This window comes from Panthera onca, chromosome D4 (genome assembly GCF_046562875.1).
Source record: "Panthera onca isolate mPanOnc1 chromosome D4, mPanOnc1 haplotype 2, whole genome shotgun sequence".
Lineage (NCBI taxonomy): Eukaryota > Metazoa > Chordata > Mammalia > Carnivora > Felidae > Panthera > Panthera onca.
This window is the reverse complement of record NC_138351.1, coordinates 92,100,622-92,127,004: the sequence shown is the minus strand read 5'-3', so window position 1 is coordinate 92,127,004 and position 26,383 is coordinate 92,100,622. Positions and strand designations below refer to the sequence as shown.

Below are 26,383 nucleotides of genomic sequence, written 5' to 3'. Positions count from 1 at the left end.
CCTCAGGGTGTGAAGGGCCCCGGAGACACTGTCCCCGCGACAGCTGCGACGACGTGGGCGTGCGGGGAACTGAGCCCCAGAGAGGTGGATCCCTCGCTTGAGGCCGAGCAGTGCCCCGGCGGGCCCTGCGGGGCTGTGGACGCCGTGCGCCCTGGAGGGGCAGCCGGGGCGGCGGCCTTGGGCCTTGGTGGGCGGGCGGTGCAGAGCAGGACCCGCCGCCGGAGACCGGGTGTGAACCCAGGCGGGCTCTTAGCCCCCTGCCAGGCCGTCGGGGGCCTTTGGGGTGTGTCCTGGGCGTGGAGCCTGCCTTCACTTGCCCCCCCCCCCCCCCCCGCCCCCCGGGCAGTGGGCGTGTGTGGGCGCACACACCCGCCCAGGGACACAGCGCGTCCTTAGCGCCGGCGGGTGGAGGGCTTCGAGGGGCGACGCCGTGCCGGCTTCTCCCTCACCAGGCGCCACCCCAGGACCTGCCCAGCCCGGTTCTGGCAGCCCCGCTCAGCCAGCACTTTTCGCTGACCCGGCAGGAACTGCTAATTAAGCTAATAGTTCCCAGAGCTCCCTGACATCAGTTGATGGTATCGGCCTTGCGGGAGACTCTGCGATAAGACGCTCTCTGCCTGCTTGGCGTAATTTGTCATTAAACAAACACCGCTTGGCTCGCTCTGGGGCCACCTCTCCCCTCCTCGGAGAGGCCGCCTGTGTGGTTGTACTCCAGGCCTGGGCTGCCCCGCGAGGGCACCCCGCTTCTGCGACGCCCGGGAGCCTGGCTGCAGCGGGTATGGATCTGGTGGGGGAGGTCTCCCCAGCCCCTGGGGACTCTTCCCAGTGTCTGAGGGGTGAAGCAGGGGGCTTCCCCAGCCCCATCCTGGGGAATAGCAGCCTGCAGAAGATGAACAGCAGGGCGGTGGTCCCCGTAAAACTACACCTCGTCGTGGACCTTGTCTCAGCGGGCCCCTGTCCCTGCAGCGGCCTCCTCCCAGTGAAGGAGGGAGGGAGGCCACACGCCTGGGTGTGTGGCCCTACCTGCTCCCAGCTCTTGCTCCCTCGCTGCCTGGTGCCCCCACAGGCTCCTCGAAGGGCTGCTCAGGGCTTGACGGGGGCGTGGCCAGGCCTCCTTCCAGAAAGAAGGGCAGCAGTCCCAGGGCTCTGATGAGGGTGCCCCTGTGGGCCTGGGGGCTCCCTCCCAGCGCCGGTCACCCCCTGCCAGGGGGCCTCCCTGTGCTCTGATGCGGTAGAGATGCTCCCTGTGGAGTGAAAAGGCCCAGGCAGCAGAAGGTTCCGGAAAGTTGGCTGTCTTGCCTCGAGAGAGAGAGCAGGTGTGCTGTTCTGTGGGTGGTGCACACGTGTGTGTGTGCACGTGTGGCTGTGGGGGTTGGTGGCCGCCACACCTCTGAGGGCCTTTTGGGCCCTGCTGTCCCCACGAGCTCCCCACCCAGGGCCCCCTTCCCCGCACGTGCTGCCTGGGCTTGGGAGTCATGGGCCTGGTCCACGGTTCCACCAGGGGCGGCTGGGTGACCTTAGCGCATTCCCCCCGGGCCAGGCGGGCCTCCGACCCCACGCTGCCCCACCGCCTCCTGCAGCCTTATGGCCTGGAGGCGGCAAGGGGGGTCGGGGAGGCCGAATCGGGAGACCCCTCCTCCCAGCTCGAGGCCCCATCTAACCCGGAAGCTTGCACGCAAACACATGGGTGTGCACGCACGCACACACACACGTACGCTCGCACGGGGACCCCGACTCGCGTGGGCCGGTGTGAGGAGCAGGTGGCAGCCTCGGCTGGGCGTGTGGCGGGGGGCGCCTGACTGCCTGACTCCCTGGATCTGGCCTCGGTCTCCTGATGTGGGGACAGGAAGGAGGCCCGCCCGTCCTCACCAGCGGATGCCTTCAGGGGCCTCAGGGGGCCGTGTGGGCTGATGGTTTGGATGTCCTCGGACCTGAGCTTGAACCCTGGCTCCACTGCCGCCTGGCAGAGCCTGCTCTCCCCCCACAGGCTCCCCTCTGGCCGGCTGCTCCCCTGCCCTGAGCGCCGGGCTGCCTTCGGCCCCACCGGCCCCTCCTGTTCCCGGTTCTCCGTGAAGCCCTTCCGGGTCCCCAGAACCACACCGGGCCTCCCTGCCCCTCGACCCCTAATTCCCTCCTTTGCGTGCTGGTTCACCCTCTGTCTCCCGCAGTGGGCTTTCTGCCGTGTCCCCCCATCGGGTGTGGAGGGCAGGCCAGTCACCCCTCGTTTGGAGTTCTGTGTCTCTCTGTTGGTGCAGCCTGGCTGTGCTGAGCCCTTGGGGATTTCAGGGAGCCAGTTGCAGCTTGGCAGCCCCAGTCATCCTTCTTCGTCACCCTGAGCTGTCCCCGGCAGTCGTCTGTGCTTTGTGTGGGACGCAGGGGTGGGGGCGCCCAGACAGACATGTGGCCCCTTGGAGCCGGTGGTGAGGCTGCAGGGTGGGCGGGGCCGGCGGAGGCAGGCTCTGGGGGCTGGGGGGGGGGGGGGGGGGTTGGAGGGAGGGACGCTCCTGGGCCAGCCCTGCTAGGAGAGGACACGGCCAAGAGGGGAGGTGGTGGAGGGCGTACCGCAGTCACGGAGGGAGGCAGTGGCCAGCCCGGGGTCCGCTCTGCTAGCTCATTCGGGATGCGATGCGTACCAGGGGCCTGGGGCAAGGCCACGTCCAGCTGAATGGTGGGTGGCGGTGCCGGGAACCTTAGCCCCCGAGCTGGAGATACAGCTGGGGGGGGAGTTGGTTGCAGCTGGGGCCCCTGGGCCGGCTCTGGGGTCAGCAGGTGGCAGGACCCTAGGCCGGTAGCAGACGGTCCCCGCTCCCCAGGGATTTACCCCTAAAGCTGATCTGCTTTCCCACCCGACCCCCACCCCAACCACATTTTTGCCCTCCAGCTGGCCCCATGGAGGCAGCTGGGTGTGGGTCAGAGTGGGGTCCCTGCCGGCCCCCTCCTACAGGTATGTCCTTGGGGGAGTCCCTTGCCCTCGCGGGGCCTCAGTGTCCTCCTCTGTGGGGCGGGACCTCCCTGAGAGTTCAGTGGGACCGTTTTCCTGGAGCACAGGCCCCACTCTCATTTTGCTTATAACTCAGCAAAGCGGTATAGGCCTCAAGCAGGCCCTGGGCTGGGCTGTGCAGAGGGGCGCGTGTTCGCTCAACTTGACCGGCCGCCGTGTCAGCTGAGATGGCCTGGCGAGGTCTGGGCTGGCAGGGTGCCCCGAGGCCCCGACCTTGCCCCGGCAGGCCCGCAGGGGACTCCTGTCGCTGTTTCACAGCCGTGGCTCACAGGCCTGGGACAGAGCCTGGTGGCTGATGCTAGGCCTGGTGCCCCCTGGCTCACTGGGCCTGCAGCCCGGTGCAGGGGTGTGGCAAACCGGCTTTGGGGGTGGCCTCTGCACCTTTGAAATGACCCAACCCTTGTGTCCGCGAGTCCCTGAGGACCAAGGATATCACCCAAGTTGGGGGACGGTGAGGGGAGGGGGCCGAGAGCGCTGTGCCCGAGGCCAGCATCCCCCCTGCGTGGCACGGCGTGGCAGGCGGGTGGCCTGACAGGATGGCAATGGCCCTTCCCGGGTGCCTGCGTGTTGAAACCAGTCGCTGACGTGGCCCGTGGTGTTGAAATAAGTGCTCACGGGTTTCCCAACATCCTGCCAGCCCGTCACAGGACCCGGTGTCGGGAGCCTGGTGCAGCCTGCGCCTCCCTGTCCGGGGTGCCCGGCTCCCCGCTTCCTCCCCGAGGAGACAAGGAGAGGCCGCCCGGGGCTCTGGCAGCGCTCGTGGCATCAGGAGGGGGTGACATTACTCCGGGCCCACGTAGTCCTTGTGACCTGCCCATCTTCCATAGATCACTGGGCTTTGGACTGGGGGAAAGGGCAGGATTTGAACCCAGAGCTTGGAGCCTGTGCTGCTGCGGCCTGCAGGGCAGGGAGGAGAAGGGAAGGGAAGGGAAGGGAAAGGAAAGGAGGAGCGGAGGCAGCCCGAGGACATCTCTCCAGCCTGGTGGGCGTGCACCAGTCAGGTAGCCGATGGTGCAGCCGAGGGTCCCGGCCCCTGCGCCCCCTGGGGACTGGCCTGGCTGAGCGTGGGCCCCTTTCTGGGCCGACCTCCTGTTGAGGAGATGGTGGAAAGTGGGGGCCCTGGAGCAGGGCCTGGTGCCTGGGACCGCCCTGCAAGAGGGCAGACAGCGGCCGCGATGGCTGTGGTGACTGGTCACCCCCTGTGCTCCAGGCCCTTGACTTTGAGGGGATCGTGGAGCCTTCCCATAACCCCTAGGGTTTGCATGCTCATGCTTGGTGTTTAGGGGGGAAATGGGGCTTCGAGAGCCCAAGTGACCTGCTGGGGTCACACCGCCAGTGGGCAGGAAACCCCGCCCACACTTCTGGACGGTGAAGGCCACCCTCCCTGGGGTTCTTCTGGGTCAGACCGCGAGGACACGGTATGGTGGGAGAGTGTGATCTCGGGGGCACACCCCAGCTCTGCCCTTCTGAGGTGGGCCACCTCGGGCGAGTGGCCCAGGGTCCCCACGGGGACTCTGCCAACCCGGGCACAGAGTTGGTTGAGAACACTTCCAAGGTCTGGCTCTCTGGGTGTAGGCGAGCAGGACAGGGCCTCACAGGACAACGAGGCCCCTGCTGCGGGGACGGAGGGGCCCGGGCTTCTGGGAACCTGTGGTCAGGCCTCACCCTGGCTGTGGCGTCTGACTGTCGCTCGTCAGCAGGGGAGGGGCGCTGGAGACTGGTCTCTTATGGAGGAGGAAGCAGGTGCCCAGAGACGATGATGGGCTGGGTCTGGGCCACACAGCGAGGCAACCGCCAAGCCTGGGGCCGTGGAGAAGGGGGTGTCGGGAGACCTGGGCTCTGGTAAGGTGGGAGTCCCTGTGGTTGGGGTGGGGAGGATGTGGGTGACACTTGGGCTGGGACTGCCGTGGTGGGAAGGCCCGTGGCCCCCGGAGTGGCTCCTGGTTATTGAGCACCTGCCGTGCGCCAGGGCCGCGCTCAGCCACCCCGCTTCCGTCCTGAACTGTGTTCCAGATGAGAACGTCCTAGCCCAGGGGGGGTGACGTCGTTCCCTGTGGCTTATGGCCAGGAGGGGGTAGGACGGGACTTGGGGCCTGGTCTCAATGCCTCCTGCTAGCAGGGGTCCCTGCATCTGTCTGCCGGCCTCCCTGGGGTTGTGGCAGGGGTGTCTGTCCCGTTTGCACAGAGTGCAGGGGTTGGTTTGGAGGGGAACATAGGAATCTACTGTGTTATAGCTGGAGGAAGGCAAGTGGTTCCTCTTACAGGAAGCCTTCCTTGATGTCTGCTCTCAGATAAGAGTACCTTTTCTCTGTGGGCTCCTGGAAGGGTCTCCGTGTGAGTCTGGACTACGCGTCCCGGGGCAGGGCCCGGCCTTGTTTATCTGCCTATTCCTAGCACGGGTGTCAGTGGGGAGCAGGTGTCTCATTGGCGGGCACTCCGTGATGTGTGAAGGGAGCAGAAGCCTTTCTGAGGACAGGGGCTCTGAGACCAGTGGGGTTGAGTCAGATGCCTGCGGCCCCACCTGGCCACGAGTCATGTGGCCAGGAGTGGAGCCCCGGTCTGCTGGCTGTGGGCCGCTGGCCGCTCTCCACCTGTGTTCACCGTCTGTGGGGACGGATGAGGAAAGGCCAGCTTTGTGGCCCCTCGTCTCCTCCGCTTGCGTCCTAGTCCCTTTTCTTCATGTGTGATGGCCTCTCTTTGCAGAAGAGGAAATAAAAACTCAGAGGGGCTGTTTAACTGCTGGGGGTTGCACAGCTTGTCGGTGCTTTGGGATCTCTTTAAAACCTGCTGCTTGCTTGGCTGGTTCTTGGTGAATCCTGCATTCTGCCCTGGCTCGTTCCTACCTCTCTCACCACCACCCTGTCCACGTATTTGGAAGACTTCATGGGGGACCTCTGCGCGCCAGGCCCCAGGGACGCCTGGTGGACCAGTTGGGGCTCCTACCCTCAGGAGCCCCCAGACCTTGGCAGCCTCAGACAAGCCAGCAGGGGGGCCCTCTCAGGGGTATGTGGTAGAGGGGGTCCCTGCTCTGGCTAAGAGGATCATAAGGGCGTCCTGGAGGAGGTGTTGTTTAAATTGGGTTGGAGAGAGCCAGGAGACACGTAGAGGGAATTTCGGCCCAGGGAACACCCTGTCCAAGCCTAGAGGCCAGAGAGCTGGCGTGTTCCTGGAAGTGACCTGGTTCCCAAGGCTGGGGGAGGAGAGTGGGCAGGCCCAGACAGCACGAGCAAGAGGAGGGCAGGGGGCGGGGGTGGGGTGGTGGCCGCTGTGGCCGTGGTCGGCCCGGGTACCACAGGAAACCTTCCTGCTTCCAGAATTGGAGCGGCTCTTGGGTGCTCAGCTGGTGCGGTCTGGGTCTGGGAGGTGGGGCGGGGCGGGGCGGGGGGGGGGAGGGTTCTCCTCGTGGGCCTTGGCCCTTTCTGGAGTTCTGGGTCATGCTGGGGGGAGCTGGCCCTGGACAGCTGGCAGAGGCCGCCCCCCCCCCCCCCCCCCCGCGGGCCCCGGCCCAGAGTAAACCCCGGTTCACGTCTGGGTCAGCCCAGGCAGGGACCATTCGGATGGGCTGGCGTTCGAGTTTGCCGAGCGGCCTCTCCTCCTGACGGCCGAGGACCACGGGCCGGGGGAGGCGAGTGGGCGGGGGTCCGGGCAGGGAGCTCCCAGGGCTTCTTCCAACTCACCTGGGGGCGGGGTTGGAGGGGCTCCTGGGTGGGTGGAGTTTTGGGGAAAATCAAATATGTGTTGGTGTGGAGGGGCTTTAGGTCGGGGGTTTGTGCCAGGGGCCGGCTGACAGGGGGATGCTGAGATTCTATACAGCACTCCCCCCCCCCCCCAAAACCCCACACCAACCACCCTGTGACTCTAAAGCGAAAAGCAGCCACCGCGTCCCCCCCCACCGCCAAGGTTAGTGCCGCGGGCGTCTTGCTTGGGGTCGGCCTCTTTCTCGAGCGCAGACAGATCGTGGCATATCCCGGCGTTTACGTTTGAAACAAAAACGGAGTCCAGATTTTTGGTTTCTGTCAAAGTTGGGAGGTTGCATAGAAGCGGCCTGCCCTCTTTTGGGGGAGGAAGGAGACCTGGCCTTTTGGTAGGACTCATGGACAGTGGAGGACAGGACCAGGGTGCTCCTGGAGAGGACCCAGGACCCTGGGGGTCCCGTGCTGGTCGCTGCCCTCCCGCTTCCCCGAGGGCCTCGCCCGGGGTTGGGGTTTCCAGGGGCTACCGGACCCCCAGCAGGGTGTGCCTGTGGGGCGTGTGCGTGTGCTCATGCCTGTCTAGGCCTCACTGCCCTGCCTCAGTCGTCTCCACCCACCCGTGAGGGCACAGGCTCCCGCCGGCACCCCTCACGTCGGCGCCCCTGCTGCCCGCTCTGCTGTGTCTCCTAACACGGCTGTCTCCTGCCCCCCCCCCCACCCCCGCCCCTTTGCCCGGGCAGCCTTGATCTCATAGTGTGGCCCATACTGACCAGCTGTGTGCCTTGGGTAGGTTGAACTTTGTGTGACGGAGCCTCGCTCTCTGTGTCTGTAAAAAGACGGTGATGCCCGTAGAGCGTTCGAAAGACCTCAATGAGGTGCACGTTCCAAAGCGTCCAGTGCGGGGTCCTGCGCATCAGGGATAGTCCGGGGACTCTGGCACCCCTCCGGCTGGCATTTACAGGAGCCGTTGGGGCACCTGGCAGGCGCATTTTTGCCATCTGAGGGCACAGGGGCTTGCGGGAAGGACCTGGCCAGCATCCTGCACCTGAGACCAACGAGCCGTCTGGGCTCTGAGGGGCGGTAGGTTTCACGTTGTCTGTGGGGTTCAAGAGAGGCCGGAAGCCGCAGTGAGGGCCAGGGGCCCTGGAGTTTCTGGGCCTGTGGAGGGCTGGAGTGGCTGCGGGCCACCCTCACTTTGCCGTGGCTGGCCGGGCGGGTGGGCTGGCCTGAGTTCACCTCCAGGCCGAGCGTGGTCTGTGCGTCCTGGGCCCACACCCTCCCTTCCTCCCCGGCGCACTCTCGGCTGCTGTCCCTGACTGGGGCCGGCGGGTCCTGCTGGGGGCCCTGAGACCCCCGGCCTGGAGGCGAGCCTAGTGAGGGGCCGGCACCGGAGAGCAGGGGCCCCGGCCAGTCTTGGTTAGCGCCTGGGACCTGGCGGGGGCGGAACCCTAGGCTTGTTGCTTCTGAGCTGTGGGACCGGGGGGCCCTTCCTCTGTTCCCGGGATATCAGGCCACTGACGGGCTGGGCCGGTACCCCCCGGTCACCCTGTGCCGTCCCCTAGCGCAGGGGCGGTGGCCCGAGTTCCTGATCACCTGACCGAGGGGCTCGCTCCGGGGCAGGGTCCCCGTTGTGCAGCCCCCGTGGGCAGCCGGCCCCTTGCTTCGGGGCCGAACGTGCTCACCATGAACACTGCACATCCATCCCACTTGTGTGCGGCTCTGGGGACCTCTTGGCCTGGGGACCCCACACGGCCCCCACCAACCCCATCACCTGCATCACAGCAGCTGTCGCCCTGTGTCCCTGTCTCTTCTTGGACCTCACGTCAAGGGCCTCTTGAGGTGTCTGTCCTTACTGAAGCCCTTGCCTGTGCGGTGTGGTGTGTGAGTGTCCTTGGTGCTGGAGGCAGGACTGTGCCTGGTGAGGCCCGCCCTGTGCCGGCCTGGTGGCCCCGGGGTCTGGGCACCGCCGCCTTCTCCGCCATGGCCGCGGGCTCCACGCTGGGTGTCTGTTTTGGGGGGGGGGGGGTTGCGGGGGAGCCTGCCCCCAGTGTCGTCACCGTGGGTCGAAGCAGAGTCTTGCGTGGCCTGGTCCACATGTGCCGTCTCCCCCTGGTTGGATCTTGCCCTGTTCTCCCGGAGATCTAGAGTTTTTGTTCACGGCTTCTGCTCTCTCCTTTCTGCTCCCGTGTGTGTGTGTGTGTGTGTGTGTGTGTGTGTGTGTGTGTGTTCATTGGTCGCAGCCTCACTGGGGAGGCGATGGGGCACTGAGCAAGGCCCCAGGGGGCCTGGGGAAATGCAGGGGTGGCAGGGCCGGTGTGGGGCTGCCGATGGCATGGCCTGGCCGACTGCCTTTGGGGATTAGGGGCGCCCTCAGCAGGAAGCTGCGATCCCGGCAGGGCCAGGGCAGGGAGAGAGTGCGGGCGAGGGCCTGAGCTCCCGGGGGTGCCTGGCCACTGCGAGTGTGATGGTTATGCACAGGGCCCTGCACTGGGACCCTGGCCCCACACCTTCCTCTGCTTTAATGCCACCCCCCCACCCCCACCCCAGGCGGGTTGCACCCTCCTGTCTCAAGGTGGAGCGGAAGTGATAGTCTGCCCTGGGGGGACCGTGGCCTGGAGAGAACTGAGGATACTTGCTGGTTTGTTTGCTTGCAGCCGGACGCTGGGGCGCGTTGTTCCCTGTCCCCTGGTGCTGTCCGCTGGGAGGGCGGTAGATGCCAGCCAGACCGTGGCAGTGCCCCGGGTCAGGTGGAGGTGGCGGTCCCCCCCACCTCCCCATCCAGCGCCAGCTCAGGGCCGAGGTTCACCAGCCAGGGAGAGGGGGCCCCCTGACCCCCAGGTGGTGCACTGCCCTGCGGCTCTCCTCAGAGTCAGGGTTTGCTGAGGGAGGCTTGTTCTCTGCACGCCGAGGGCTCCGGATCCCAGAGGTGCGCTGGCCTGACCGTGCGTCCGTCTGTCTCCAGCCGTCACCGGAGGTCCTGCACGCAGGCGGCCGTCCTGGCCCCCTGGCCACGTGCTGCCTGTGTGAGTCCCTCAAGCTGAGCGGAGGGTGGGAGCAGGGCTGCCCTTGGCTGTGACTTTGTTTTGTTTCCTCGAGTCAGATTGTCCTACTCCATCCTGTGCCCGGAAGAGAGGCCCGCTTCTGTCCTTGGGCGGGGCTGTGAGCCCCTCTCCTTCCCTCCCCGGGGGGTGTGGGTGGGGCAGGGCCTGCTGCCAGGGCTCACCACCCGGTCAGTGGCTCTCCTGCTGGCGCAGCTCCTGGGGCCTGGGGCCAGGCTCCTGGCCCCCTCCTGTCTCACCGGCCCAGGGGGGCCGTAGGTGTGCAGTAGGACCGGATGCCTGGCTGATCCCTGTCCTGTTTGTCCTTGGCCGTATTCTTTCCCGTACCTTCTCCTTTTTTTCTCCTTCAGTCCCTGGCCCCGTTCACCCGCACTAAGTGAGGCCCCTTAGATCTTCCTCCAAGGTCTCTGCCCACTTCCCGTGGGCTCCCCAAGGGTGAAGTCGGGGCCATCTCAGGACACCTTTGTGACCCATGCACGGGAGACCTGGGTGGCCGGCACTCTGTGCTCCTGGAGGCATCCCGGGACGGGGACTCCCTTGTTCTCTGGCCATCTATAGGGACGGCCTGGGGGGGCCTGTGGTCAGGAGGGGCCGCAGTGGCCCCCCACCTTTGAGGTGGTGAGTCAGGGTGATGGGCATTGCTGTCGGTGGCCCTTGTGTGTCAGAGGCCAGCTCTGGCCCTTTGAGCCAAGATGTGGCTGCCCGCTTGGGGGTGTTCCCATGTGCCCCTGACTGCTGGCTGGGCTTTGCTCTCCTGTCTCTTGCCCCTTCTAAGCTTCCCTCGTTCCCAGGAGGTGACGGGGACACCCCTGATGGACAGCTGAGACCTTGGCCTGGCCTGAGCGGAAACTCCATGTGGGGGTGGGGCCTGTAGATCTGCTTGGCCCCCTAGATTGAAGCCTGGCCTCCTGTGGGGGGAGGCAGTGGCCCCTGTGCCTGGACTTGGAGGGTCTGGGACCCTCCCTGCTCGGTCGGCCTGCTGGCCTCTGGGTCGGGTGAGTCAAGGAGGCGGTGGCCCCATCTGAGTTCTAGGCCCTTTCATGGAGGCCCTTGGGCCTTCGGGCTTTCGGGATCGGGCCTCCAGCCCTGTAGGGGCTGCGTTTCCTGAGCCACTTGCCCGAACACGACCTTCCCGCGTCCCTCCTGGGAGCCCCTCCGTGACACGGTGCTTGGCCGGCCCCACAGCATTGGGGACACCCAGTTCCCGGGCCCTCCTGCCATCTGCCAGCATCGAGTCTGGACAGGTGTGTGTGCAGAGGGCGGCCGCCTGCGTTGGGGGCCAGGCGGCGTTCCAGCCCCGTGAGTCACGCTGATCCTAGGAGCGGGGGTGGCAGGGGCCAGGCTGTGGGGTAACGTGCTGAGACGTGCCGCTGACCTGGCACGGGGGAGTAGGGGGAGCGGGTGTGTGGGGGCCTGCGCGTGGCCTCCCTCTCAGAGACCCCGCCTCCCACCAGGCTGTGCGGTGGGAGGTGGGGGGCTCTCTTGTGGGCCGGGGAGGCCGGGCGGTTGGTTGTGAGAAGTTGGTGCCTCCCGGGTCGGTGCCGCCCAAGGAGCAGAGGCTGCTTTGCGCCCACCTTACGATTAGGCAGCAAGCCCATGGGGCAGGGAGGAGGGAAGGCAGGAAGGCAGAAAACACGGAGTCTGGCCCCTGGGTCGGGTGGGTCAGCGTCCTTGGTTGTGCAGGGGGCAGGTATGGCAGTGCGGTGGGCCTGAAGGGTGGGCTCCTGGGCCTGTGCCCCACGGCTACCAGCCCTGTGCTGCCCCACTCCTGTTCCTGGGCCGGGCAGGGATAAAACTGGCCAGGTAGCCTCACCTTCTGCCAATCCCTTGCACCTGGTTCTGGGGGCCAGGGGCCAGAAGAGGCCCTCTGCAGGGCTCAGGGCCACCAGTCCTGGGATCGGGGGCCTTGGAGCGGCAGGTCCCAAGGTAGACGGTAGCCACAGCTTGTGCTGAAGGCCCTCTTTGCTGCAGAGACAGCAGAGCCCCTGAAGGGCGGGCCGGAAGGCTCGTGCTCCCCCACTGTGGGGAGAGGTACAGACCGGTAAGGGCCTGAGCCTGGCAGAACCTCTTGCCGGCTCTGTGACCTGGGCACAGCTTTTCAGGAAAGAGCCCCAGACCTTCGGAGGGCCATCCGGGTACCTCTGTGAAGGGCAGACGTGGGCCGGGCTGGTTGAGGGAGGTCCTGGAGGGGAGGGGGGCAGCTGGAGCAGATCTGAGGTTCAGAGGTTTTCGAGAGGTAGATGGCTGGGAGTGGTGACCAGAGGGCCGAGCTTGGGCTAGGGGCGGGGGTGGGAGATGACCAGCCTGGGCTGTTGGGCTCAGACCTAAGCCGGCGACCACAGGGTAGGAGTTGGTGTTCTGAGAGGGTTTTGGGGCTGAGGCTCTGTCCCAGCCATTTACTCTGGCTGGGGCAGGGGGGCTTCCTGGAGGAGGTGTTCCTGGCAGGAAGACCCACAGTGAATGATTGTGCCTGCTCAGAGGGCCAGGGCTGGGGCTAGGAGGGGCCCATGGGCATACTGACTGGAGAGGGCTGGGGGGCTAGGCCCCCGTGGCCCCTCTGAGAGAGGGAGGTGGGCTGGCCCTGGTGCGGGTGATGGACGGGAGACCCCTGGGTGAATTTGAGGTTTCCAAGCTGATGGTCAGCGGTCTTCAACAGCCCTGGTCAGGGCTTTGAGGGGTGGCTCCCTGCCTTGAGGGGGTCCTCCGTGGGGGCTGTTTGGGCACAGCTGTCCCGGACCCTCCCCGGGCAAGTCCTCACCCCCCCGGCCCTGGGGGAATGGGGGAGGCCAGCTGGCCTGTGCGGCAGCCCCCGCCCCTGGCAGCACGGGAGCAAGTGGCTGCGGTGGGGTTGGCACCTCCTGCCCAGCCCTCGCCCTTCTCGCCGCTCCCTCACGGCCGCCGCGTGTGCAGAGGAAGGAAGCTGAGGTCCGGTTTGCTGTTCACGGGGCACCCGGGCCGGGAGGGCGCGGGGGCCGGGGCGGGCGGCGGGGGCTGCAGGGGCCCGGGGCCTGGTGCTGGGGCCTGGTGCTGGGGCGGATCTGGCCCGCTGGTGGGAGGGGGAGGCTGGGCCGCGGGCCTGAGTGGGCAGAAGGCCTCTGGGCCGCCATCTTGGACGTGGCCGCATTGGCCGGGCGGACCGGAGGCAGGGGACTGGCTGAGAAGGGGCCCTGAGCCCGGGAGGAACAGTGGGTCTGCGGCCTTGAGGGGCGCTGGGGGGATGGGAGGAGCCTTTCAGGTCCCGCCAACCCCCTCTGGTTACAGACAGGGAAGCTGAGGCCGGCAGGGGGTGTCCCCATGGTTCCGGGGTGGGGTGGGGTGGGGGAGCTCTGATCTGGGGTGTCTCCTGGTTTCTGTGCTGCGAATGCTTCCGCGGCCGACCTCAAGCCACGGACGATGTCTCACGTCGCGAAACGCCTACCCGGAGGAGATGCGCACCCACTGGGCGGCACCCCCACCCCCACCCCTGCCGCTTTTCTGTCCGCCCCCCAGACTCCCGGTTCTGCTTAGCACCTACCACATTCCTGGCATTTGCCGACTGTTTGAGTGCCTTTGGATGGGCCCACTCAAGGCGGGGTCTGGTTGGGGGAGAGCCCCGGGGGCTGTGCTGGTAGGACTCTGGGGCCACGTGACCCACATGGATGTTGCTCGTGTGCGTATGTTGGGAGGGGGTGGGTGGCGGCTGGCCTCCCCAGGTGTCCGCACACGGGCGGGCCACGGTGGGGACTGGTGACCAGGGGGCTGGTCTCACAGGGACTGCCCTGCCCTGGGAGCGTAGGCCTGCTGGTCAGGCCACAGGCAGCTGAGGACGATCTGGGGCACGCAGTGGACCACCAGCCACAGCTCGGCTGCCATGTTGCCTCTCCTGGGCTGGGCTTGTGGTGCTGGTTCCAGGCAGGGCCTCGCCGCACCTGTCCATCGGGTGATCTTACGCAGGTATGGTCCCGGGCCCTGAACCAGGCGGACGGGCGCTGGGGGGTGCGACCAGGAGTGAATGAGGGATCGCGGCCAACCTGGAGGGCGGACAGCAGTAGCCTGGGTCTTGTGTGTGGCCAGAGTCTTGCTAAAGTCAGGCTGCTGCAGAGGTGGCTTGTGTCACTGTCATGAAAACGACACGTGCGTCGCAAACCAAACGCAAACCGAAAAGAAGTGCAGGAAGTGACGTGCCATTTCCCGCCGTGGGTGTGGGAGTCCCAGGCCCCTCCAGTCTGCAGTGCGACTTCTGGGGCCTTCCCCCCGGATCCTGGAACCCCAGCTTGGGCAGATACTCATGGGGGCTTGAGCGTGACGTGGGTCCCTGGTGACGTGACAGGATCGGCTTGGAGGATGTGACAGGCCGTGGGGACGCGAGCGCCGGGGGGAGCCTGCCTTGGGGGTGGGCCAGGCGTCGGGAGTCCGGTGGGCGCCCCGTGGGCAGGGGCCTGCCCCAGTCCCACGGCCGGCTGGCCTTCCGGCGGAGGGTGGTGCAAGCAGGTGGACAGGTGTGGGGTGCGCTGGCGTGGTCTGGGGGCCGCCTGGGCCCCTGCCATCTGGGCAGGGCAGCCCCGCGTGGATAGACCTGGTTGGGCCTCAGGCTCCTCGCCTGGCGGGGGGCCTGTGGGGCCGAAGTCTGCGTGCTGTGGTCCCCCTGCCCCCACTCCCAACGCCGGCCCCGAGCCGTGGGCTGATGGGCCCCGGGATGCATTCTGTGGCCTGAAAGAGGGGCCGGGGGCCGTGAAGCCTTCCCGAAGACCCTCTCCCCTCAGAGGCTGAGTCCCTGTGGCCCCCGGAGGTGGGGTCCACCCAGACCGGCTCAGGCCCTGCTTCCCTGGCTGTGGGGCTCCTCGTTGCTCCCCCACGCCCCCCTCCGCCCCCTGCCCTGGCTGGGACTCAGTCCCGCAAGAGGAAGACTCCCAGGGCTCAGTGCCCAGTGACTCCTGCTGGGGTGCAGGAAGACGGCATCGCAGGTCGGTCAGGACGGGCACGGTCCGTCAGGACGAAGGAGCCCCCCCCGGGCGGCTGGCACCACGTGGGCAAGCACGCCCCATCCTCACGGCGTGCAGCCGGGGAAGGGGGCTTGGCCGGGTCAGCCGGCAGCTGGCCGGCAGGGGAGCCGGTGGGGCTCTGGTCCGCCTGCGTCGGGGCCTTGCCCCGTCCGCCGGCCCCGGGCCCTGCCGGGCAGTTTGCCCATCTGCCTCACCATCTGCAGGCTCAGATTGAGGAAACGAGGCTGGGGTCCGTGTCCTCTTCCAAGAAGTGCCGGTTTCGGCCGATGGGAGCTGCCTGTGGTCACAGGTGTCTGGGTGAGGGTGGTGGGCCGGGCGGGCCCTGGGAAAGGGGAACTCGCCCGCTGGGCCAGCGTGAGCGCCACTGGCTCCTGAGGCTCGCAGCTGCCTTGCAGAGACGCCGGTCCTCCCGGGCCTCCTTCCCCACCCGAGCTCCCGCTGCTCGTGTGCCGCCACACTGCACCGCCAGAGGCCGTGGGACCCCGAGCCAGCGGGCCGGGGGCTGATGGGGCCGCCCCCGTGGTGGGACCTGTCGCCCACGCTCGCCATGAGGCTGCACCTCCTGGCCTCTCTTTCGGGAGGGGGCCTGGCCTGGCGGGCAGGGGACCGCAGGTGGCCGGCAGGTGAGGGCCGGGCCGGGCGGGCGGGCCTGGGGGCAACCCGGCCTGGGAGGGTGCCGGTGTCTTGCCTGCGGGGTGTGGGGCTCAGCTCGTGGGACGTCTGCCTGGGGGCCCAGGTGAGGGCATCTTGCTCCCTCCCGATTCTGACCAGCATCCCTGGCTGCCTCTCTCAGCTCCTCGTCCTTCACACGCGCAAACCGAGGAGACTCGTCTGAGGTCCCGTGGGCACGGCCGTGACTGGGGTCCTCTGGTCTGCAGACCCGATGGCCTCGGGCTCGGACTCCTGGTTTCTGGCCTGCCCCCAATATGTGCGCGCTGGGCTCCGGGGAGGGCGGCCAGCTCTGGGGAGGGCGCCTCGGGGTCTGGCTCACTCCCCTTTTGCACATGAGATGGGGACCGTGGGACGGGTCTAACCGGGGGCGGGGGTGGGGCGGGGCGTGTGGATTCCCGGCGGCCTGAGTGCGGGGTACGTGGGGAGGAGGCCCGTGGGGGTGGCTGGTAGCCCTTCTCTGCTGAGGAGTGAGAGGCTGGAGCCCCAGCCGCTCCCAGTCGAGCCCCTCGTGGTGACGGGGGTGCACCTCTGGCCTTCCCGGCTCGCTCCGTGTGTCTCTTCGGCTCGCTGTGAGGATGCCTGCGTCTTGATCCCTCACCTGTGCCAGGATCTGTATAGGCTGCCGACTTACCTTCCTAGACGTCCCTGGGAGGACGCCGTCTTCTGTGCCCAGGCTCAGGGGAAACTGAGGCTGGGGCGTGCGGTGACTTGTCCAGGGCCACATAGGGGCTTGCGAGGGGCTCAAACAGACCTGGGCGGCTGGGGCTGGAGCTCGGACCACCTTGCTCCTGCAGCCCTTTTCTTAAGTTTATTTACTCAGTGTGTGGGGGAGGGGCAGAGAGAGGGAGGATGAGAGAGAATCCCAAGCCGGCTCCACACTGTCAGCACAGAGCCCGACGGGGGGCTCGAACTCACGAACTGTGAGATCGTGACCTGAGCCCAAGTCGGGAGTCGGACGCTCAGCTGACTGAGCCGCCCAAGCACCCTTCTCCTCCAGCCCTTTTATTAAAGTCCTTTGGCGGTTTGTGGGCGTTTAGCCCATAACGTCTCAGGCTCCTGCTTGCGTCTCTGTGTCCAGGGCCGTGGCCTGGCCCGTGGTGTGCCGTGTGGACAGTGCCGGGCGCCGGGCAAGACGGTCTCTGGGAACCATGGGTTTTGGGCCTGGCACCCAAGTTAGAACATTGCTGCTGGGCAATGTGGGACAGGCGAGCCCGTCCCACTCGGCTGGGTGGCTCTCAGCTGGAAAGCGGTAGGCGGGTGTGAGATGTGCGAGCGGGGCGTTGTGGGTGCAGCCCACGTGTGCGTGGCAAGGGGTCATCGTGGGCATTTGGTGACTGGGCCGGGCTTTCTAAGTGTCCCGCGGGGCCCGCTGGCTGTCTCCCCTGCGGACGGCTCGGGGACATCGCTCCGGCCACGTGCAGGTGAGCACGGGGTCTGCCTGGAGCGGGCGCCTGGCTGCTGGGCGTTTGTCGGACGTTTAGATTTATCCCATCGTCCCCCACCTCCCACCTCTCGCTGCCACGGTTAGTGCTTTCCGATCGTTTATTCTCTGGGGAATGGCGTGTTCGCCTGGTGTGCGATGTTGCGTCCCCAGGCTCTGAGCAAGGACTTCTTCCGTGAGTCGAGTGCATGGGTTTTGGGCCCTGGAGTCCGTCAGTGGGGGCTGTTGCGGGTGCTTGAGGCTTTTTTTGCTTGTCTCTGGGGTGTTTCTGCACCTGGGTATGGGGTCTTCCGACGTCTGGGTGGGAGATCTCTGACGGAGCCAGCTTGACACAGCCGGGCGCCCGCGGGGCCAGGTGGTAGGGATTCCCCGGGCATCCGGCGAGCTGTGTGTCTGCTGGAAGGATCCAGACCCTTTTCCCACTTGGCAGGGGCTGCTGCTGCACGGACTGTGTGTGGGTTTCGGGGAGTGGGGTGGGTTCCACGTCTGAGAAGGCGTGTTTCTGGGCCCTCGCCGCTTCTCTCTCATGCTGACAGGGCGTCCGCTGTCCCTGGCTGGGGTGAGAGCTGGGTGCAGCAGTCTGCCGGCTGGCTTCCCCCCAGCCCTCTGCGCCCGGCCTCACTGAGCTCCAGCGCCCCGGGGCGGGGCCCGGGTCACCTGGGCCCCTCAGCCCTGCCGCGGGGAGCACACTCGGTCACCTGACTCGTCTTGTGGCGGCTGGCCGGCCCCCAGCCCTGTTACCCTCCCCCCACCCCGAGGCATTCAAAAACGCGTGTTGTTGGTAGTTCGCAGAAGCTGTTTTCAGATATTCCCAAGGACAGTACCAAACGGTGGAAACATACTTTCCCCAGGTTCCCTCCCCCACATTGACTCTGGCCTTGGCCACCCCCTGGGGGTTGCTCGTGACACCCAGGGAAGTGGACGTTGGTGAGCCCGAGGGGGCCAGGAAGGGGCACGGGGGCAGCGAGTGTGCGGGTGGAGGCCCCGGCCCCGCGGGGCGAGCAGGCAGGAGCGCTGGGCAGCCACGGGGCTTCCCCGGGGCTCCAGGATGGGCCGGGGGCTTTGGGATTTGGGGGCTGTATAATGGGGAGCCATGGTAGGTTCTAGCAGTGATGGTGGACCATGACCATCCTGCCAGGTGATCAGCGGCGGGGGTGGCCATGGGGACACCGTGCCGAGGTGGCTGCGGCCGGGTCTCTGTACCAGGGGGACTGGTGGGCGTTTGCCGGGGGCAGTGCTGTGCAGATGGAGGTCGTGATCATCCAGAGCCCAGGAGGAAGCCCTCCTGGGCCGTCTGTCAGTCTCTTTATCCCCGCTTCTGCCTGGGGACCCTGTGGGCTAGACGCTCCCGTGGGTGCTCCCTGTAGCCCTGTCCTGGGTGCTTGGGAACAGATGCCGCCTGTCCCTCTCCATGGCCTCACCACCCCCCCCCCCCCTTCCCCAGGTACATCAGGAGTCAGTGTCCTGGGGGCGTGGTTGGATCGTGAGGACAGGGTAGAGGTTCTGGGGTCAGCCGGGCCTGGCCCTGTGCTCGCACGGCCACCTCGGGGCCTCTGTCTCCCCGCTCCCTGCTCTTGCTGGGGGCCCAGAGGAGAAAGTAATGGGCAGAGCCTGGCACACAGCGGGTCCCCAGCAGATCTCAGCTTGGGAGTCCAGCCCAGCCCAGCCCGTCGGCCTCGCAGGCCCTGAGGGGCTCACAGGTCAGCCTGTGCTGGTCCCAGAGCGGCTCCTGCACGGAAGCTTCTTGCCCAGAGCAGAGAAGAGCTGGCAGGGTTTTCAGCAGGGGTGGGGCGGGGGTGGCGTGCCAGGGTGACCTTTGAAGAGGCTGCCCTGGCCTTGTAGGGCCCGGTGGGTGGGGAGCGGGGGTTGGGCTGCTTGTGCTATCCAGGTGAGCACCCACAGAGGCCCTCGCCTGCGGAGGGAGGTGCCCCGGCTCTAGCTGAGATGGGGAAGCCCCTGCTCCAGCAGGCAGACGACAGGTTCTCGGTCTGTGTCACTGGTGAGGCCCTGTCTCCGGTCTGCAGGGCCCCGCCAGGCGGGCCCCCGCACGCGACTGACACCGGCCGGGAGCCGCTGGCTGAGTCGGTGCGGCGTGGGTGAGCCTCTGCCGAGGGGAGCGTGGCCAGGGCTCACAGGACGTGGCAGTGGGGGTCATGGGAAGGAAGCCCTCCGGGAACTCCTTGGGAGCTGAGCAGACGCCCTCTTCCCCGGGGACCCCTGGCCTGGCCCCGCCCCACCCACCGTGCGGCCCCGGGCTCTGAGCATTCGTGTCCACGGCCGTGAAACGGTGGTGCTCCTGGGCAGAGGGGGGACGTGGGAGTGTCTCCAGGTGCGACCAGCCCACCCCAGGCCCAGAGGAGTTTCACCCGGAGCATCCCCTCTCCCTGGCCCTTCCGGAAAGCTCTGACCTGCCCGGCCACCTGCCTGGAGGCCCCCACACTCCACCACAGGCGGGTGGGGTGTGGGCAGGCTCAGCCCTGGTGTCTGCAGATGTGTTCCAGGGCCCGACGGGGATGCACGTGAGGGTGAGAACAAACAGCTGTCGGGGCAGGACGCACAGGCGTGTTCCCCGACGGAGCAGGGCCTCTGCGCCAGCCAGGGCAACGTGGCTCAAAATGAAACAAGAATCATTTCTTTTCCTGTTGAGAAGAAACTGGTTCAACCAGCCCGCAGACTCGGGGCCCTCTCTCCCCCGCAAGCGCTCCCGCCGCAGGCGGGGTTTCACCAGGAATCCCCCCTTCCCGCCCACCGTCCTCCACAGTCTGGGCAGCGCCCCACAGGTGCTGGGGACAGTGGAAGGGACAGCCTGGAGGGGAGGCCGTGGAGCTCAGGAGCCCTCGCCTGGCCTCGGAGAGGTGAGCGCGCTTCCCGCTCCCTGCGCTCCGTCCCCACAGTGGGCGTCGCTGCTGGGCGCCAGGTTCTGTGCCTGCGGCTCGGTGCCCGGTCGCCCCGCTGGCCGTGGGGGGGGGGGGGGTCTTCGTGAGGGTGAAGGGTCCTGGCCGGGGGCTCTGGCTCTGGCTCGGGAGGAGCCTCTCCCACCGAGCCCTCCCCCTGCACGCTGGATGAGAGCTCCCGTGATCAGACGGGGTGTGTGGGGCCGGTGTGCTGTCGAGTCCTGCTTAGACTCGCCCTCTGCGATACGGGGGTGTCTTCGGGGAGACTGCACAGCGCTCTGCGGGGCCGCGGGGCAGGCTCGCGTGCGTGGGGATCTCTGATTTGCAGCGGCCGGGGTGCTGACTGCAGGCTCATCCGGGCAGGCTGCCGGTTCCTCTGCATTCCTCTTGTCCCCCCCCGTTTCTGTCCCTGCGCCTCCTCCCCCGGCATTCCAGCAGGTCTGGGGGCGTCCACGGCTGCTGCTTCTTGGCCCGTCTGGCAGGCCGTCCAGCAGGCAGCGTGTGTTAGACTGCCAAGCGGGGCCGTGGCCTGGATGTCTGGCCGCAGCGTGGGGAGGTCTGCCTGCTGTGCCCGGGGACGCGGGCCCGGCCAGCCTGCTGGGGGTCTCTGGCCACAGGGCTGGAAACCAGCTCTGTGGACTGTCCGGGGCTCCTTGGCATCTTCCTGGGAGCATTGCACTGATGATTGGGGCCCTCTCCTGGCTCCCCCTGCAGTGCTGGCCGGGGTTGCTGGGCTGGTGGGTAGCCCCATCGGCGAGGCCACCCGCAGCCTTGTTGCCCCCTCGACTGTCTGTCTCTGGGGTGGAGGGATGTGGGCACCTCTTGGTGAGATCAGATGCCTTGGAGCCCCTCAAGATTTGGGGGCCCTAGGTGGTGGCTGTGTGGCTTGCACTCGGGGGCCGGGCATCTTTGAGGTTTCTGCCTGTTGGATGGATGGATGGATGGATGCAGGAACGGCACCGGGGACAGGAGGCTGCCCGAGCCCTCGGATGGGACTTCCGTCCCACAGCCACTGACCTGACGCCGCCGGTCCTGACCACTGCCCCTCCGAGTCCCTAGGCCTCTGCAGACCACCTGTCTGCTGGTGCTCAGCGCCCCCCTGCCCATCGCCCGTGGTCACGTGGCTTCTGGAAACACCGGCCCTGCCCTGGGTCCTGGGAGGCTCTGGAGTCACGGGGAAGAGGGAAGGGAAGGTGGGGAGTTGGGGTTTCCTGAGCCGCGTTTGGGGCTGTCTGTGCGACAGGTCCTGGTACCTGCTACCTTGAAGCTGTGAGCGGCCCGTGGGGTCTTCTCCCTGCCGCACCCGGGCACACAGGGCACACAAGGGTGGCCGGGCGAGGACGGGGCTGGGCCAGACAGGCAGGGCTCCGGCGGGAGCGCGGCCCCGCCGTGCTCCTGGTGTCGTGTGTCCCTAAGCTGCGAAGACTTCGGGGTGTGTGCCGCTCCGGGACTCACCGCCCTCTCTGCTCCGTGGTGGTCCGAGCGGTGCCTCCCTAGGTTGGGTGTGCAGCTCGTCCTCAGGTACCCCAGATAGTGCTCGCCGTGGGCCTCCATCAGAGCACTGCCAGCCTGGGGGGGTGATGACACCCCCTGCTGCCAGAATGAGGGGAAGGGGTGCAGGTGCATTTGGTTGACTCTGTGGCTGGGCCTGGTGTGGCGCCGGCAGGCAGCCTCCGGCAAAGACCCCCGCGGGAGTGCCCCGGGGCACTGGTGCTGTCCTCAGCTCTTTTTCCAGCACCTCCCGGGCCCAGGCACTGGCTGGCTGCTCACGGGGAGCCCCTCCTGACCACCCCCTGCCACTTGGCCGTGCTGCTCACTTCCTCCACGGTGGCTGGACTCCAGCCACACCTGCCGCCCCCGGGCCCAGCTGCGATACCCCTTCCGTACGAGGTGGCTGGGCGAGGGCGGCCACGCCACTCTTCTTCCCCTGCCCCTCACCAGCCCTGGCCTGCTCGGTATGGCCAGCAGAACCCCGACACCCCATCCCTTTCGCTGCTTGCGGCAAAACCCACTTAGCGTCAGTCTCTCTGGGCTTTAGGCTTTCATGCGTGCCGTGGGGCAGGACAGGGGTTTGCTTAGGTGGTGAGGTTGATGGTGATGATGGTGATGGTGGTGATGGTGATGGTGATGATATAGACGTATCTGTCATCGAGTGCTCAGTGGATATCAGCACAGACGTTGCTGCTCTCAGCCCCTGATCACATCCTGGGGGCCAGGGTATGAATTCAAGGAAGGAGAGCCCAGCTGCGTGGCTGCTTCTGGGGTGGGGAAAGGAGCCGAGCCCCTGGTTTGCCTGATGTGGGTGGGGGTCGGGGGCCTTAAAGACAGGTTTGGCGTTTCTGAGTTCTTGAGGCCTCGTGCTCAGCTGGGCCCCAGGGCCCTGACCTGGCCCAGCCCACCCGGCGTCAACTCTGAGGTGAGGACACCTGAGGCTCTCAGGAGCCCCTGACTCTTTCCGAGTCTCGGGCAGAGCCTCTGCCTATTAGGTCCATGGTGGCTGCTCATTCTGGGGCCAACACAAGGCCTTGGGGCCGGCAGGGTCATGATGTCCGTCCCTTGGCCTTCGGTGTCCACCCTGCCTGCCCCCTCTCCACCCCTCCCCTCCCGGGCCCCCAGGCATCCCTGTCTGTTGCAGACGGCGGGGTGGGGCCGTGCCAGGAAATAGGACTTTAGAGAGGCCAGCTGGTGGTCTCCATGGGACCCATGGGGGTGAAGTCCCTGTTGGGTGCCCAGGGGCCGTTTCCTGTGGGCACGTGGGGGCAGGGTGAAGGAATGTACGTCTTGGCTTGCTGTCCCCGTCCTCTCCCTCCCTCTCTTCTCTGGGGTCTGGGTGGGTCTGGGCCACCCCGGACCCTGTGTAGAGCTGGGCAGGTCCACGTTCTGGCCCCCTTGGGTCCGTGTGCTCGCTGAGCCCGGCAGGGTGAGGCCCCCGAAGCTTCCTGCCTGGCACATTCGCCACCCTGCTCGAGGCCCCCGGGCTTGGGGCAGGACAGAGACCCTCGTGCTCGAGGCCCCCGGGCTTGGGGCAGGACAGAGGCAGGCTGGGGTTTCTCCTCACCTCTGTAAAGGCCCAGCTCACCTGTGTCCTCCTTAGCAGGGGCTGAGACTTGGGGCTGGGACCACTGGTTTGGGAGAGGGCAGAGTGACCCCAGAGGAGCTGAAATTTCAGCCTGAGCCACCTGAGCCGTAAGCTGACACTGGGCCAGGAGGTCGTGGGTGGGCCATGCTCCCCGAGGGCTGGAGGTAACAGGCCCCTGGGTCCCAGCCCACCCTCTGCAGGGTGGGAAGCAGGCACGGACGGGGCACAGGGGCCACCACAGTAGCTGCTGCCTTGGGTGCACTCTGTTGGCAGAAGGGGAAACAGGCCAGGGGCCCTGGGTCCTGGCAGCGGTCGGCTCTCCCTGCGGCTGGAGCCTCCGCATGTCAGGGGCCATCTGCCCAGCCGGCCCCAGCTCCTGAAGGCCCCTCGCCCCGTGGGGCCAGCGGGAGCTTCTCACCTCCCCCTCCTTGTGTTCCAGCCACTCGCAGCTTCCCCCAAACCCAGACGCGCCGCGGTCCTCACCGCGTCCCCACCAGGCCGCCACTTCTCCCTCCCCTGGCGGCCTCGGGGAAGCAGTCCTTCCGGAAGGTGGGGGCTGTAGGTGGGTGTCTAGGGACGCTCCTGAGGGCCTGCCAGCTCCTCGATGTGGGGTTTCGGTTCCGGGGGGGGGGGTGTCCCCGGGCAGGGGCGCAGCGTTGCAGGGGTGGGGGGAGCTTGTGCTCAGAACTGTTCTTGTTCTTACAACGTTCTTCCCCTACATTTGTGCCCCTCTTCCTCCTGGGCACCTTCGCTCCCGCCCCCACGCCGGCCTTCCTGCCCCTCCCCGAAGTGGGACCCCTCCCCGGGCTCCCTCACTTGGACCTCCTGTCCCTCCCTCCCCACTCTGTGCTTCCTGCGTGGCCCGCCCGGCGTCCTCCTCCTTCCCACTGAACACGCGGCCCCAGCCCGTGGCCTGCTTGGACCCTGCCCCGATCGGTCCTGCCAAGAAGGGCCTTGGAGGAGCCCCAGCTCCCCTTTCTAAGAGTCAGGGGTTCCCTGGCTGTCTGGGGGAGGTGGAGCCCCCGGGGCACGCCCCCACCCCACCGCGGTGAGGCTGGCATTTCCTGCCTCCTCCCCGCCTCCCTCCTGCCATGCAGCCACCGGAAAGGAGGCGGTGGGGCTTCCCCGGCTTCCTGCCGTGGGGTCCCAAGGGTGGGGGGGTCCTGGCGGGACCCCATGCGGCTGTGGAATTTTGGAGAGCGGAGATGTCTCTTCCCTCTCTCCAAGGGACCTCAGGCCACCTGTTCCTGAGTGGTGGCAGTGGTTTCCGCTTGTAAGCAGCCGTGACTGAGAGCCCACCGCCCGAAGAAGCGGCCCGTGCCGTTGTCGGTCCCCAGGAGACCGTTCTCGGCTTCAAACTTTATCAAGCGTAGCTCTTAACCCCCAGGCTCTGGGGCTCAGGGAGGTTCTGGGCGCCTGCTCTGGGGCTGAGAGCCCAGGGCTTCCCACCTCTGCCCGTGGCTCTGAGGCTGCCTTCCAGGTATTTGTGTGTGAGATGCAGTTTTGTGGCCTCAAGTATGTTTTGTGCTAAAGGAGAGATCCGTCCACCACCTCTTCCGTGCAGCCTTCCTGGACTGAATCTGGCAGCCCGTCCAGGTCTCTTTGCCTGTGCGGGGGCTGCTGGGCCTCCCGTCCGTTTGGACAGAGGCCTGTCTCGTGGAGGTCCCTATGAGCTCCCGAGTCCCACTGATGCCTCATCGTCCCAAAGAGGGCATGGCGGCGGGGAGCGGTGGAAGGGGTGTGAGGTGCGGGGGTGCTGAGGGTGTGAGGCTCGGCGTTTGGGCGCCGCCCCTCCCCACACGCCCCTCTGCGCCCCCCTGGGCAGGGAGGGCCGGGTGTCAGCTGGCTCCCCCGTGTCTGAGCTTGATGTCCTGCAGCCCCGCCCCCCCCACCCCCAGCCCCACTGAGCGAGGATCAGATAAGTGTGTGGCGATCAGCCAGTGACAAGGCCCCAGCAGGTCCAAAGTATGACTTTTAAAGAATAAGGCCTTATCGCCGCCTCCGCTTATCAGCGGGTAGGGACGGATGGCAGCGGTGGGGCCTGCACCCACGTGGAGGGGGGTGGGCAGGACCTCTGCGAGCCGAGGATGTTTGGGCATTTTTTTGCCTTTTCTTTCTAATGTTCCCCTTCCTGGCCAGAGTGTCTCTCTCCAGAAGACTCCAGAAAACACACCCAGCCCATTGTCACCCAGGCTCCGGGAAAGTGTCTTCTGTGGATGTTCTGTGTAAACAGGAAGCACCCAGAGTGGGGGCCTGGGAGCAGCAGGGGTCCTGAGGAGGCGGGCTGGGGTGGGGGTGGGGGCCTGGGACCCAGCAGCCCCAGGGGCTCACAGCAGGGTGGAGTGATTTCTGGACACTGAACACACAGCCTCGGGCCGGGTGGGCAGGGTGCCTGCTGCAGAGGCTCGAGGGGGGTGCTCCTTCCCCCGTGGGCTCCCCTCCTCCTGGTTCGCAGACTCGGGCTGGGTGCGGGCAATGCCTTGGGGGGCTGGGGAGCTTTGGGGTGCAGGCTGGCAGCTGGCAGTCAAACAGGCCTCCTCCCTCCCGGCCTCCCTCCCTGCCGCCCTCCCCCCTTCCGGCCAAGCTTTCTCCTGCCTCTCCCTCCCTCTCCTGGGGGGGAGCAGCAAGCAAACAAACAACCAGCAGCCCGGGGGGGGGGGGGGGCACCGGCCCCTGCAGCTGTGAGCCTTGGTGGCAGCCGAGGCCCCTCCCGGTGGCTGTGGCTACGGCTGCACCCGGCCCCTTATGGAGGGAGGACAGCCGCAGAGAAACCCTGCGGGCCCTGCTCTGATCAGGGCCCAAGGGCCCCCAGGAGTACCTGGCAGGGGGGGTGGAATCTAGGAGTGGCTTCTCTTGCTCGGCCCTGGAATCATGGTCTCCTTCCCACTTGTGGGAAGGAAGGTGGGCGGCTCCCCCAGGGACGCCGTCCTGAGGCCGGGAGCCCCAGACGCCCCTGGCTGCGTTGCCTCTCTCTCTGTGCTGCCCTGGGAGGCGTCCGCCAAGCCTGTTTTGCAGGGTCCATCTTGCTCCCCTTTTCCTTCCACCCAGAAGTCGGACAGGTGCTTCTCTAGACCGCGTGGAGGGGACAGCCTTGGTCCAGGCCGTGGCTACCTCCTGTGGAGCAGGCGTGCGGAGGGGGAAGCCGAGCCTCCGACTGCAGGCTGGAGAGGCAGGCCACAGTGCTCGCCTGGTGCAGGGGCAGCTGCGGGTTTCTGGGCTCCTGTCTTTGGGCGGGTCCGCCGCCTTCTCTGTGCCTCAATATCCTCGGCTATCACGAGTGGGTAGGCAGGGACGTGGGAGCTCCGTGAGATCCAAGATCTGCAGCCGGGCCTGCGTCTGCTGTGCTCGACCACCTGGCCTCTCCCGGCCCGTCCTCTCTCGTCAGCCCTGCCCCCCCCACCGCAGACCTCCCGCGGGAGTTCCCGGGTGCGGACCTGGGGCCCTTAAGGACTAGTAGGGCCGATCTGCAGTACCCATCCTTGCCAGCAGGTGCTGCTACCATCCGGCTCTGGAATTCTTCAGTTTGGGTTTTCAAGTTCAGCAAAGCTGTTGATCCCCACTTT

The 26,383-nt window shown here is 66.9% G+C and overlaps 1 protein-coding gene across 5 annotated transcripts in view; it reads left to right on the top strand.

The window, feature by feature from the left end:
- The window catches only part of RXRA (retinoid X receptor alpha), a 95,685-nt gene that overhangs the window by 39,720 nt on the left and 29,582 nt on the right, over nucleotides 1-26,383 (top strand). Inside the window, exon 1 of one of the 5 annotated variants that reach the window (XM_078436285.2) lies at nucleotides 4,109-4,843. The exons of 3 other annotated variants lie outside the window; for them this stretch is intronic. The gene's annotated coding sequence lies outside the window, so the exon portion shown is untranslated. Of the gene's footprint in view, nucleotides 1-4,108; nucleotides 4,844-15,335; nucleotides 15,358-26,383 lie in introns of those variants that run through there. One more of the 5 variants, XM_078436282.2, reaches the window with a different exon arrangement.